Genomic DNA, 15,734 nt, shown 5'->3' with positions numbered 1-15,734 from the left:
AGTCGCTACCCGATGCTACAATTCAGATAGGTCCTCTCTCAAAGTATCATTGCATGGTGCAAATGCATCATGTCCGAGGGTGCTTTAGAAGGGCTGACAATTCTGAATAACTCGGTAGAACCCGTTGCTGATATCATCCTTATCTTTAGAAGTACCTATTGGGGAAGGGTAGTCACCTGGTCATACTTCATGCAAGCCTTTAAACCTAAGGACTCTTGTGTGATTTGTTTGTTATCTAACCACTTAATTTCCTTGCAGGTTTTGTTTGTAGGATTTACTTGTTCATACTACCTTATGCTTTTACATTACCTGTTGACTAACTCTTTTCAAGGATCTTAGGGATTTAGGACGGAAGGACTATCAAGAGCCTAAACTTCTATCGAGGGGCAAGAGGATTTATTTTCCTCTAACCAGATGCTTTTCAAACTCGAAGGTACAATTAACTTCCGACAAGGGGCAAGAGGATTTATTTTCCTCTAGCCAGATGCCTTCAAACTTAAAGGTACAATTCCTATCAAGGGGCAGAAGAACTTATTTTCCTCTAGCCAGGTGCCTTCAAACTTAAAGGTACAATTCCTATCAAGAGGCAGAAGAATTTATTTTCCTCTAACCAGATGCCTTCACACTCAAAGGTACAATCCCTATCAAGGGGCAAAAGGATTTATTTTCCTTTAGCCACACGCCTTTAAACTCAAAAGTATCGTACTCTGAATCAGAGGCTATGACCCACTAGATATGGTGAGCTTGATTCTTATAGAAGGACACTCAAAGATGAAAGCCAAAGGTCTTCAAACGAAGATGCAACCAAAATAGCTATATATTACATACACACACATATAGTTATACTAAAATATATTGTCAAAGAAAGTATAATTTCAAAGGAAAAAATCTCGTGCAAATACCTGGGGAAAAATAGCTGATTGACCCCTTCAGTTCCTGTTATGTTTCTCTTAAGAATTTTGAAAGATAAGCCTTATGAGGAGAAGAAGTCACCACTGCTATTTATATTCTAAACACGTTTCCTACCAAGAAGTTGACGAACAAGGTTCTTGAATAACTGTGAAGTGGAAAATGACCATCAGTGAGTCATATGAATTTGTTTGGCTATATTTGTTACAAGCATGTTCCTTATGCAAGAAGAAGGAAGCTTGATGACAACAGTGAACCTATGATTCTGGTAGGATATTACAAAATTGGAGCATACATATTGTTCAATCCAATTAATGAGAAGATCGTAATGAGTCGAGTTATTTTGATTGATGAAAATACTGCCTAGGATTGGATTTCTGGTGATATAATTGACAAGCCGTTGATGAACTATGGCTTCGACTAAAAAATTGATGAAGTCAAAGATGAAGCAATTATCGATATTCCAGTTGAAATCAAAGTCGAAGTAGTTGGTGAAATTCCCGACACAGTCGAAGTCGAAGAGGGTGTGGCTAATACAAGCCAAAAACCTAAAAGAACTAGAGTTCGTCCAACAAGACTTCAAGATTATGAAGTGACTGGTGATGATAAAGTCACTCCAGATGGAGAATTAATCCATTTTGCTTTACTTGCAGGTGTTGAACCAATCAACTATAGCGAGGCTTTACAGAATAAAAAATGGAAGTGTGTTATGGTCGAAGAGCTACAAGCAATTCAAAGAAACAACACATGGGAGTAGGGATGGCAAGCAGACCCGCACCTGCGGGGCCCACCCGCACCCGAACCCGAGTCGACAAGTGAAAACCCGTGTTGACTGGGTTTAGGTGCCACCCGATATTTTAGGTGCGGGTTTGGATAGTGTGAAACCCGCACCCGAAACCCAAAATCACACCCGCTTATATATATAAATATAAATATGTTTATATATATATAATATTGTGGAAAATTGTAGGGAAAAAATGTATTTTTTGTATTTTGTTGCCGGTTCGGGTTTGGGTGAAAAAACCCGAACCCAACGGGTGTGGGTGTTACTTTGTCACCACAACATTTCGGTTTGGGTTCAGGTGCGTATTTCGTGTGAAACCTGCATCCGACCCGACCCGTTGCCATTCCTACATGGGAATTAGTCAAATTATCGACACATACAAAAGCTATCGAAGTGAATTGGGTGCTCAAGTTGAAGCACATTGCAGATGGGTCTATAGCAAGACATAAGACGATATTGGTAGCTCGGGGATTTCTTCAGAGAGCAGGACTCGACTACTCTGAAATATATGCACCTGTCGCAAGATTGGAGACTGTCAGATTGGTTGTCGCCTAGGCATGCAAAAAAATGTTGATCGACATTTCACTTAAATGTGAAATCGGAATTTTTGAATGGTCTCTTATACGAAGAGGTAAATGTCACATAACCTTCTGGGTTTGTGATTCAGGAGGAAGAAAGGAAAGTATATAGGTTCCATAAAATGCTCCATGGCCTCAAACAGGCACCTAGGGCATGTAACAAGAAAACTGACTCATACTTAGTCGAATTGAGATTTGTCAAATGCAAATCTGAATATGGTGTTTATGTTCAGGTTGTGGCACAAGATATAACAATCATCTACTTATATGTAAATGACTTGATGGTAACTGGAAATAGCTTGGAGAACTTGTCGAAGTTCAAAGAGCTGATAATAAAGGAATTTGAAATGTCGGATATGGGAAACTTGTCTTATTTCCTAAGAATGGAATTTCAAATGTTGAAGCAAACTATGGTGTTACATCAAAGGAAGTATGTCAAAGAGATACTCAAGAAATTTATAATGGATGGTTCTAATCCTGCATCCTCACATATCGAACCAAACTTGAAATTGGAGAAACATGAAGACAAGGACAAGGTTGATGCTACTTTGTTCAAACTAATTATGGGATCTCTGAGATATGTGTACAACAGTCGACCTGATATATGTTTTCGCAGTCAGATTAGTGAGCAGATACATGTGTGAACCAAGGGTGTCACACATGAAGGCTGTAAGAAGAATTCTGCGATACTTGAGAGGATCAATAAACTATGAAATTCTATTTCGATGAGACTCTAAAAGCAAAGAAGCTACAGTTACTTGCTATTCAAATGCTAATTGGTGTGGAGATAAGGAAGATCGGAGAAGCACAACTGGTTATTTATTTCAAGTATTTGGTGCCCCAATCTCATGGTGCTCAAGAAAGCAACTTGTGGTGGCATTTTCATCGTGTGAGGCCTAATATATAACAAGATCCTATGTTGTGTATCAAGCGTTTTAGATCATATTTGTGCTTGAATAAATGGAGGTCAAAGTGAAGAAACCTCTGGCGTTGTAAATCAACAATAAGTCAGCCATTAATCTTATAAAAAATCCAGTTCTGCATGGAAGGGGTAATCACACCGAAGATAGATTTCACTTCTTAAGAGAGAAGGCAAATCAAGATGAACTTGAAGTAAGACATTGTTCAAGTGAAGCACAGTTGGCCGACATTTTCACTAAAGGATTGAAGATTGACCCATTCTTGAAATTGAGAAAGAAATTAGGAATAGTTTAGGTCGACTACGATTATCGTATGTTCGATAACTTAGGCTATATGGAGTATGTTGTGAACTTGTGATATAATCCAAGTTAAGAAATCTAAGCCCAAATCCAAATTAATTAAGATATATATATATATATATATATATATATATATATATATATATATATATATATATATATATATATATATATATATGAGGAATGATATATTTATAAGTTATTATAACTTACTCCACATATTGACCATTCATTCTTTTTAATTTAATGGTTAAAAATAATAAGTAATTAAATGTGGAGAGAGAGAGCTATTCCATAATATTTTTAAGGGTTAAATATATTAAGTCCCCTGCCATTATAGCGAGTTTTGATTTAGGCCCCCTGAAGTTTTTATTTATTTATTAAAGGCCCTTTATAATTTATAAATCTTGGATTTACCTAACCCTTTTACCACATTTGCTAACTAGGCTTTGAAGTATTGGCCACGGTGGCAATTGTTTGTTGACTAGGCTTATATGAAGTCTGGAAATGTGTATGTTGGTTGTTTACCCCCCCAAAACAAGTGAACACAGAATTAGGGTTTTCAAACTTTGGAAAGTGCAAAGCTCTGAAGTGGAAAACGGAGAAGACGAAGTTGCGGTGGCTGGAAACGGTGATGAACCGGTTGAATCGGCTGAAGTAACTGGTCATCTCTTTCTTTCGTACTTGGGGATAACATTGATGTTTGTTATTTTGCTTACATTTCGTTTTTGTTTCAGTTGAATGTCAGGTTTTACACTGTGTTTCACCATGGAGGAGAGTTCGTAAAGCTTCAAGATGGTGAGACGATTTACAAAGGCGGCGTATCCACACTTATTACTGGGGAGCACATTGAAACATGGACTCAGCAGCACATTCAAAACACAGTAAGTGGGTGGGGTTACGTAACTTGGTTGTTTAGGTTATGGACGAAAATTGTAGAAATAGATCCTAACTATTTCCAGATTAAGAATGATGGTGATGCTTATGATTTTGCTGCGTATGCGTGTTCGATGGAAGCAGACGGGGTTTTATTTGTTGAAGAAGGATCCAGAAGAAGGTTACCTGGTGTATCTTATAGATGCACTAAGTGTGACAAGGTGGGACATAATTTGAAGTCATGCAAGAGCAAAAGACAAAATCCAAATGCATTGATAAGAAAGGTAATGATACTAGTATGTATATGTTACTGGTTTTTATATAATGTTGAAGTTTAATGGATATGTACCTGGTTTAATTTTTTGCAGAAGAGAATAAGATCAAATGCAGGTGAAGAAGGTGATGCAAGTCAAGAAGCTGGTACAAACAATGTTGAAACTCAGACTGGGACAAACAATGCTGAAACTCAGACTGGGACAATCAATGCACAAAGTCAGACTGGGACAAACAATGTAGAAAGCCAGACTGGGACATTGTTTGGGGATATCACTGATGATATGATTAGCAGCCTACCAGACATAAATTCTCATGTTCAAAGTCAGGCCTCAACAAGTAACTTAAAGAAGGGTAAAGCAAATATGGCTATCAAACCAACTAGAAGGAGGTCAAGTGAGAGGATAAAGGAGAACTGGTTCAAAAAACTTAAATCATTCACAGGTCCTGGTTCTGACCCTGATAAACCAATATGCATGGACACTGAGGAAAAAGAGGCATCAAAGACTACTCATAAGAAGGCAGGGAAGGGTAGTAAAGGTACTCCTAAGAAGGCAGAGAATGGTACTCCTAAGAAGGCTACTCCAAAAAAGAAGTGATTTTAGCATCTATTTTTCTACTTTTGTTTGTAATGCACACTTTTGGTGCAATGTTATTTTGTAATCAACACTTTTGGTGCATGTTGTTTTGTGCACACTTTTGTTATGACCGAATTATGTAACACTTTTGGTGCAGTGTTGTTATGCACACTTTTTGTAATGACTGAATTATGCACTTTGTATGTGCTATTAAGAACTTAATATAATCAGTGATATGGAACCAACTTAATGTATTGCTATTGAACACAATCATTCAATAACATGTTTCAGAATTTTGTACTGATATTGAACCAACTTAATGCTAACTTAAGCTGAATTTTGTTTCACATTATGTTTCAGAATTTTGTACTAATATTGTACTGATATTAAACCAACTTAATGAATTACACATTCAGAATTTTGTAATGCTATTGAACCATAATTACAGAAACAGAATTACTTTCATTTAATAACATGTTTCAAAATTACATTGTACTAAACAATTACATGATTCATCATTCCAAATTACATGCCTCAAGCCTAAACAATGACAATATTGACCCAACTACAAATTACATGAAATTGTAAAAGAAACCAACAGCCAAACAACACAACATAATTGCTAACTTAAGCTGCATATTATTCCTTTTCCGAGCTTCAAACTCCATCTTCAATTTCTTCAATTTGCTTGTTACTGATTCTAATTGCAATTCTAGTACATCACACTTCTTACAAAATGGATGAATAACATTTCCCCCTTTGTTGAAGTCTCCAATTTCATCATCCCATAAGAATAATTCACAGCTATTCTCGGTCTATAAAAAACGAGTTGCACATGTGTTAGCATTAAGAAAAATCAAAACTTGATTTGAACTTTCTACAGAAACAAACTCACCCCAGCACCTCGACATTTCCAGGACTTTCGGTTGGGGTTTTGCTTTGTGTTGGCGACCCACATCTTCATTGCTCTACCACAGCCAAATCTGGACAAATTATAAGACGATGCTGAATCAAGAGTGCTCCCACGAGAACTGCATCCAATCATGCTTCCGATTGATGGACGATGACACGCAATGGACAAAGAAGGATAATTTGAGACGAAGACAAATAAGAAGAATCAGAGCTGCAATTTTTTTCCAGAAATGAAGAAAATTAGGGGACACACGAACCCTAGATTCATATATTGAATAAATTGTCCCAGTCAGCAAAAAATTGTCACCGTGGCCAATACTTCAAAGTCAGTCAGCAAATGTGGTAAAAGGGTTGGGTAAATTCAGAATTTATAAATTATAAGGGGCCTTTAATAAAAAAAAAAAACTTCAAGAGGCCTAAATCAAAACTCGCTATATTGGCAGGGGGCTTAATATATTTAATCCTATTTTTAACTATTAGATTGAAAAGAATTAATAATTATATATATATATATATATATATATATATATATATATATATATATATATATATATATATATATATATATATATATATATATATATATATATATATATATATATATATTCATTTTCTACAGTTTAATAGTAATACAAATCTTTATTTTTTTATTTTTTATTTTTCTCTTTATTAAAAATGTCTCACGTATTAATATCTTTCTTGTTATCTTTCTTATTGCAAATTGATTTGTTGGAAAAACCAAAGTACAATCTTTTAATGTTTGGATCTTCTTTTCTTGTTTAAATTGGAAGTGGTGAAGAATACATGAAAGTTCTCAATCATGATAGTGATACCATTACCGTCGCTGTATCAAATGTATTCCTTAATAGTAGTACATAGGAGTAACATATATTTCTTTTATAAAAACAAGCTCAGGCCACTGATTGTTAAGAAAAACAAGCTTAAGAATATATCTGTATGTGTTGTTGCTGTTGCAAATGATGACATGAAATTGTGAGGTAATAATGATGTCCGTGGACTTTGGTCATAGTTTGAATCACTTTGGGTTTTTAAAAAGTAGTGGGAAAAGAACTGGTCGTAATTTGGGCGCCGTAAATCACACACACAAGATGACAATACTCTGTTTTTGATCTTTTCAAATTTCAACTATAAAATGTGATAATATAATACACAACTCATCGTTTACTAGTATACTTTTTTAGACTAATATGTACAGTAACATCTAACCTTGACAAAATAACACAAATCACAATAATACACATGTTTATTCACGTAACACTTTTTTCTTTACCCTCTAGTTTATTTTATTTAATTAATTAATTTTGAATGTGGATTTGATGTGATTAAAAATATTATAAAAGTTGTTATATTAAATGTTTGTTAGTTTTGTAGTGTGTGAGGTGCGAATAGAAAAATTAGATTAGACTTGAAATATATTTTGTTCTCTCTTTTAAATAGCTCAAACTCTCTCTTCTCTTAGAAGCTATGGTTTAAGGTTGAATTGGAAATTTTTTTAATACACCCTATGTCATTGAAAAGAATCCTATGAAAGTTTAATTTATGGGGACTAAAACACAACTCTTTAGGAAGTGACATGAAGTGGTCATTTGATCATCAATGAAGAAAATGCTGTCGACTTGGATCATTGATAACACATATAGACTCGTGAGCAATTAGAGGCAACAAGTAAAGCATCACAAAACGACAATAAAAGTCCTCAATAAGCGAACGAAAAGGCCTAGAGAATGAGGAATGACTTGAAAGTAATAAAACCATGTCTTTTACTAAAGAACTCCTAAGTAATTTGAAAAATGACTTAAAATACTGCATCTTATGGCCTTATCCAAAGATAAGCACACAAATGTTGAAAATATCATATGTGATTCTAAGAAATAGGATAAATTGTAAAGGGATCCAACTTTAGGCTTGATAATAAGTAACATTCAAACATGGTAAATGGCATAAAAATTATAATCCTTGAAAGTTATATTATACATACAGAAATAACATAGAGGAAACTTTCCACATATCCGATCATTCAAGCCAGGAAGTAGTACAACCCATTCCTCAGGCTCACCAAATGAGTTCCGAGAGTCAAAATGTCGCAAACCACTAGGATTTGAATAAATAAACCGAAATCCTATTTATATTTTGTTTAGACTAGCATCTAAGTAACCAATCCTTTCCAAGATGATGAAACTGCAAGTAGGAAACCATAAAGAGTCACCCATGATCAAGTGTACAAGAAAGGGAATATGTCAATTGATGTTTTCCCTCAAAAACCTTATGCACAAAGTTTCTTACAATATCCATTATAAATGAAACACCATGAAGAAACCATGTCAAGAAACAAACAACCTCGCCTACCTATGTGCAAGATCGTATCCCCACAGACAAAAACCTAGTTCTACATTTGGAAAAACATGAAATACTCAATCCTTTAAAATAATCACATTTTATTATGAAGTAAAAAAAAAGAAAGAAGACAATCTCGCAAAAGAAACTCACCCGAGAAAAGATGTTACTATAAACAACGAAAAAGCAAATAGAAGAAGCACAAGCAATGGTATGTATAGAACCTCCAGAGAAAAATGAAGAGTTACTAATTTAAACCTATCCCAATATAAAAATGAGTGTTTGTATTTCCCCATGACGAAATGATTAAGTCTAGTACCTTGTGAATGATTAAGATAAGTCATGTAAATGACAAAAGAAGACAAGTTACAATGACCTAGGGAGACTTAACTGACGTCCAAGGAATACCTTAAAAATCATGGATGGCATGTAAAATCAGAATATACCACAAGAAAAGAAGCTTGACTCACGTCATATTATGCTACAAAAAGAGATAATCAGGGACTGGTGGAAACTAGAGAATCTCAATCTCTAAAGGCAGACAAAGACGACACAAAATCACAAGTCTCACATTGGCTTTGCCGGAGTGGGCTTGGGCTAAACTGATCCTACCCAACCTCTACAAAAAATGGCCTAGTTAGAAGGTTCCCAACAAAGTCATTAAGTCCAAAAGGTGAATATATTTGAGATAAGAATGACGTCAAAATGATGATACCAGAAGACAACATTTCTATTTCAGTATTCATTGATGATCATAAGGTTCTAGAACATGTGTAACAGACACATATCTGCCCAAAAGGGAGACTGATCCAATCAAGAAACCAAAGCAGGAACACCAGATAACAAAAACAAAATATACGTAGATCAAATGACTCTAAACACAAGAGGGGGCGAGGGTGAATTGTGATATTTGAAATTCCAATAGATCGGTTTATAAAAACTTTGATTTTGAAAATGTTTATGTTAGAAGAGATACATTAACACAAATAAAGTAGCAGAATAATAGAGAAGAGAAGGGATTGAGAAATACACATAAAAATTAAAATTAAAAATAAAAAATAAAAGAGATAAGGGATAGAAAGATTAGACCCGAGAATTATACTGGTTTGACTTAAACCATATGGCCTACTATAGTCCCTAGGAGTTCCCCTTAAGATTTCCACTAAATACAATCTTCATCTTTTAACATATCACTCCAAACAATCTTTTAATCACAACTTGAATTTTTGCATAAGATAAACCCACAAACCTTACAATAACATCCAGAGTTTTCACACAAGCTCAACTCAATAGCCTTCTCCCAAGCTTTTTTTAGGCTTGAATTGCAACCTTCAAATCTTATTACAAAGAGATCACATGAGAACTACAATTTTGAATAAACATTTTCAGCACAACACTAGTACAACACAACTTTCTGATGGAACATTTCACTCTCTTGCCAATAAGGAAACTAATGGAAAAAAATTATATAAGAATGAGAGAAAGAATGATAGAAGAAAGTTTCTATTTAGAAAACTTGTTTATTTTGAAATGAGGAGAATTTTCTTTTATATACTAAAAACTTAGGTCAAAATGGAAACAATTCATGGGCATTTTCAACGAGTTAATCGATTAAAAATATATGTTAATTGATTAACCAAGCTAAAATAAAAAAGTTTTATTTTTTGTCACTTAATCGACTATCAACCATCTTAATTTATTAGAAGGCTACACTTTGATTTAATCGATTAAAGGGATATCTTAATTGATTTACCATTGTATTTTTATCTTCCTAATTGATTAAACAAGCTTCTAATTAATTAATCGTTTGCCCGAATCAATTTTATTTTATTTTATCAAAAGAGAAGAGGTTTATAAACACTTTGTTTTTGTGTGTGTGCGTGCACGCACGCACACACTTACAACCTTAGTACTTTGAGAATTACTATTGTTCCTTTATAATAAATTGATTAAAAAACTAAGGCGCTAAGAGCAAGACCAAAGCTTCACACTTCACATCTTTGAGTTCACAACTTCAACTTCAAGATCACAATTTCAAGACTTCAAGGTTCCTTTGCTTGATTTAACATTGTCTAGCGCATTAAATTGGAACTTGATACATTTGAATGACGAGGCTTGTGATATTTATTTCTTGTTTAATTGCCATCATCTTCCTTTTGATTGTATCCTTTCACAATCAGTCTTACTTTATTTCTTAAATTATTTCTATTTTTCGTCAATCTTATTGCAAAAGACCTATTTGGTTTCAATCACTCCATTAAATGAAGGTTTGAGGATAAGATTTTAAACATTATTTTTCTCAAAGTGATTTAATTTATCTTGCCTAACTAGAAATCAATGTTCATCAAATGAAAGCTTCATGGACATCCTTAAGCTCAATTTGTGAACTAAAATCCATACAATTACATATCTAATTAAGGGAGAGTCGAGATATGACTTCCTTAGAAATATCTCATAACGTTTTGGATAAATTATATTTCGGTATCCTCCATTTTTTGGGAAGATCTTGATGATAATTACTTGATTCTTTGTTTTTAGATAAATGTTTTTTTTTTCTTTATCTTGATCTTTATTTTTATTTTGATTTTAATCTTTATCTTTGTCTTATAGATAGATTGAATATTTTTCTTCGAAATACATGCTCAATCAAACTCTTATACCATTATTATTATGGGATTAGATCATAAAAAATATTGTGTATGAATTCTTTTCCTATTATTATCTTTTCGAAAATAAATTAAAAAAAAAAGTATTTCAAAGTATTTAAAGAAATAGTGGAGTTTAACTTACTTCAAGAGTAAGTTTTTTTTAGCTTATTTTAAATCATAGTTTTTAAATTAAATTAAATTAAATAATTACTTAAATAAAAACTTTAACTATTAAATTAGATTCAATTTAAATGTCACATTTTCATTGGAAAATAATATAAGTTTTATTTAAAATTTTTCTCATATATATATATATATATATATATATATATATATATATATATATATATATATATATATATATATATATATATATATATATATATATATATATATATATATATATATATATATATATTGAAATGCATAAAAAAATAAAGTCTAATAGTGCTAAGGTGGCATCGTAATTCCGAGAGATATTTTAGTCAACATGAATGCATCATGCATGATTATAAATTCAATATACTTTATTCTTTTAATACTATACTTCTCTCGTCAAACCGTATACCATGATAGAAATAGAGAAAAAGTAAGTTTGCAAAACTTATCCATTTTGTATATATTTTAGGAGTATATCATTTGAATTTTAATAATATGGTGTCTACTTATAGGGATGTCAACTTGCCTCCATTAGCAGAGATCTTCGTGGGGATTCTCCGTTTGGGCCCCAAAGACAGTGATTTTTTTCCCCCGCGGGGACGGAGATGGGGAACAAATTAAAGTCTCCCCGAAGGCAGTTCCGGGACGGGGGTGGCGTAAATATCCCCCGCCCCGTGGAGTCCCCGCCCCGCCTAAAGTAACATAATGTCCTTTAAGTTTTATTTAATTAATTTTAAATTATTATGGAAGTTTATTTGTCATTTCATATAATTATTCTTAAACACAAATTTAAAATATATATGTATTGTAAGTAAAAGAGTGAGATATAAATGATTATTTCAATTTTTTTAGTTTGAAATTTTGGTGGTCATGACACTCAATATTATAGATTAAATATTGTTAAAACAATATATTTATCATAAAAGAATAATTTCTAAATTTCTTGTGGTTAGTTTTTTAAGTTTTTACTATTAATTTGATTTAAAATAATAAATAAAAAATCATGTTTATGGATCTCTGCATGAACCATGGAGATCCGTGGGGATCCGTCGGGACCCGTGGGGATCCGCGGGGATGGGGTTAGGGGACAAAATCCCCCCGTAGCGGAGATCCGAAATGAGGATGGAGAATAGATTCGAGGGCGGGGATTGTGATGGGAATGTATCCCCCGCCCCTGCCCCGCCCCATTGACATCCCTGTCTATTTATTATAATCTGGTTTGACTTTTTAAATATACTTGGCACGTTACATCGTTTAACATATTTTAAATTTTCAGTTTGTATAAATAAATCGGCATTGCAAGTATTTTATAATTTTATTAAATATTATTAGGAATATTTCGTTAATAATTTTAAATTACTTCATTTTGATAACGTTTATTACATAGAATCGAAAAAAAATATCAACCGTCAATTGGTTTATTGGTGATTGACATTGAATTTAGTAAAAATGATTATAATTTAATTTCACAATTACAATCGATAGAAAATTAAAATCATTTGATGTCAGAATTAAGGGTGTACATGGGTTGGGTTGGACCAGGTCTGGCCTAACCCGTTACCCAATCCGTTCAAAATTCAATGGGTTGGATTCGTTGTCCAACCCGCAATTTCATTACCAAAACCGTCCTGAACCAACTCGTTCATTTAAGGGTTGGGTTGAATTCGTGGTGTTAGAGTTACAGCGGAACTTTGACTTCTAATAGTGATATGAAATACAACTCTCTTAAAGTTAAATAAGAAATTAGTATAACATGAACAAAGAATTTGTATAAAGAGATATAAGTGTCTAAAGAAGAAAGATTGAATTTGTATATGTTATTGATATTATTACAAACTAATGATTCATCTTATATAGTAATCCACGTACTATAAAATGAATGAAGCACATTACAAAACACATAAGCCATAAGCCATGTTATTCCTATTATTGTTCCTTACTAATGTTGTATCTTGCCATAATTAGATTTGACTAATTATTCCCACACGTGGGTTGTGTTTCAAAATTTTTTTTTTTAATTTAAAAATATTATAACACAATTCAATACATTTATACTCATTTCTAACACACAAAATGGATGAAGCACACCATATAATATCTAATAATATTCATCAACTCATGGGCAAAATTAGTAATTTTTAGACAAAATTAGTAAAAACTGGGTGTGAATTTTTTGGACAAAATCAAGGGCAAATTTTTAGACAAAATCAAGGACAAAATTAGTAGAAACAAAATGTAAAATTAGTAAAATCAGTGTGTAAATTTTTTGTCCAGACTTCCTAAAATTTCTAGCTCCGCCACTACATCAACTTAACATAACATTAGATAATATTATAAAATTTCACAAGACACGTTACTTTTATAAAATACGGAAGTTGAAAATGAAACAAAAGAAAATAAGAAACAACATTTAGTCTTAGAATTACGTAAACTCATTGATCTAATAGTATTATTGGCGGAGAATAAAGGTTTTTTAGAAAAATTATGGTTAGTAATGAGATAATAAATTTATATTTTTATTTAAAATAATAATAAAAAATAAAAAATAATTAATGTCACATCAATGAGTTGGGTCAACGAATTACAAAATTCAAACTCGAAATTCGAACCAAAATTATATGAATTGTTGCGGATTGAGTTCAAATAATTTATAAACTACTTCAGTTTAGATTAACAGATTCGTGAGTCGACCTACACCCATAAACACTCCTAATCAGAACTGATTTTCGAATCAAATTATTCAGTATAACGAACCATTGTTGAAAAAAAATTAAAAAAACTAAAGAGATTCGTTCTTCTAAAATTATTTCTTCATTACAAAAATGTCTATTTATTTTGATAAAAAAACACCTACCATATTGTTGATGCTTTTAATTACTTTTCCCCTTTAGGTATTACAATAAATAAATGTAGTCCAACAACACAAACCCCAATTTTAATGTCTCTCGCATTATTATAGTACCACACAAAATGTCAATGTGATGCCATTCATTGGTCAAATAATAGTTTCAGCCATTAAATAATAAAGTTGATGTTTTTCTTTGTCTAATTAAGAAAAACAAAGTTGATATTAATAAACGTGTTTTTCTTTTTCAGGTAAAATAATCCTCGCATATTCCTCGGTCTTCCAAGGCTTTACTATGTTTTATTGTTTTTATCTCATTAGCCTTATTTCACAACAAAAATATAAATAAATATTCATTGTTTTCAAGCTGTACAATTTTCCAAATTTGAAATCTTCTATATGCGGCTTGACTAATTTAATATTTTTTATTAACAAAATGTGAATTCTTATCTATCCAATACAAAAAGTTGGGTATAGTTATCTTTAGTATAAAATGCTTAAGAAACAATAAAAAATTATACTATTTAATAATTAAATAAATAAGACAAAATTAAATGATGCAATGTGATTGGTGGAATATACACTACCCAATTTTTTGGGATGGATAGAAAAATTATCCCTTTAATAAAATATACATAATTTTTCTCATTTCTATCTACAAAATAAAAATATGCGAATGCTCTGGAAATAAATCAAAACATTAAAGACTATTTGAATCTATTCATTACAATTCATTTAAAATATAGAGTTTAAAGGCAGTGCACTGACAATGTAAACTAACTTTACACATACGGCCAATCAAAATTCTTACACTTGCCACGTCATATTAATTTTTTTAAATTAAAATTATGTTTTAATTAGATACATAGTTGTGATTGACAGCGTAAAAATATTTTACATTATCAGTGCATATTTCTTTTTCTCTAAAATATATTACATATTTATATTTTAGTCTAAAATAATTAAATCTGTATAATAGTAATTATTTTGTTACTCATACTTTTTAAATAAAAGTACTAAATTAAATTTCTTATTTAAGTTTTATTTGATAAAAATAGTGGTTCACTGATAAATTAGCTGATAGTTTATATTTATAATTGATAGTTTATAGCTGATTGTTGATGATCGATAGTTGATAAATTAATTAAAATTGATAAAATTATTTATTCAACTAACTCATAAATAAAATGACATAACAAAATTTAATATATAATTATTTTATTTAAAATTAAAATAAATTATATAAATTAAAATTAAAAATTACAAAGATAAAAGTGAATTGTAGTTAAAGTAATAAAAATAAAAGTAAAAAAAACTATAAATTAAAAGACTATTTAATTAATATTTAAAAAATAAATTATAAATTACAAGCTCACAAATATCTCAGACAATATATAACTTGTTTCAAGGTTTTAAATTATTCATGTACTTTTTGATATTTTTTGTTAATGTATAAAATTGAATATATTACAAATTTAATTTATGAAAAAATCATAATTTTTGTAAAGACAATTTTATTATTTTAATATTATTTATATATATATATATATATATATATATATATATATATATATATATATATATATATATATATATA

This window comes from Vicia villosa, unplaced genomic scaffold, assembly GCF_029867415.1.
Source record: "Vicia villosa cultivar HV-30 ecotype Madison, WI unplaced genomic scaffold, Vvil1.0 ctg.000273F_1_1_3, whole genome shotgun sequence".
Taxonomy (NCBI): Eukaryota; Viridiplantae; Streptophyta; class Magnoliopsida; order Fabales; family Fabaceae; genus Vicia; species Vicia villosa.
The sequence above is the reverse complement of the archived record's forward strand: the minus strand, read 5'-3'. Positions refer to the sequence as shown.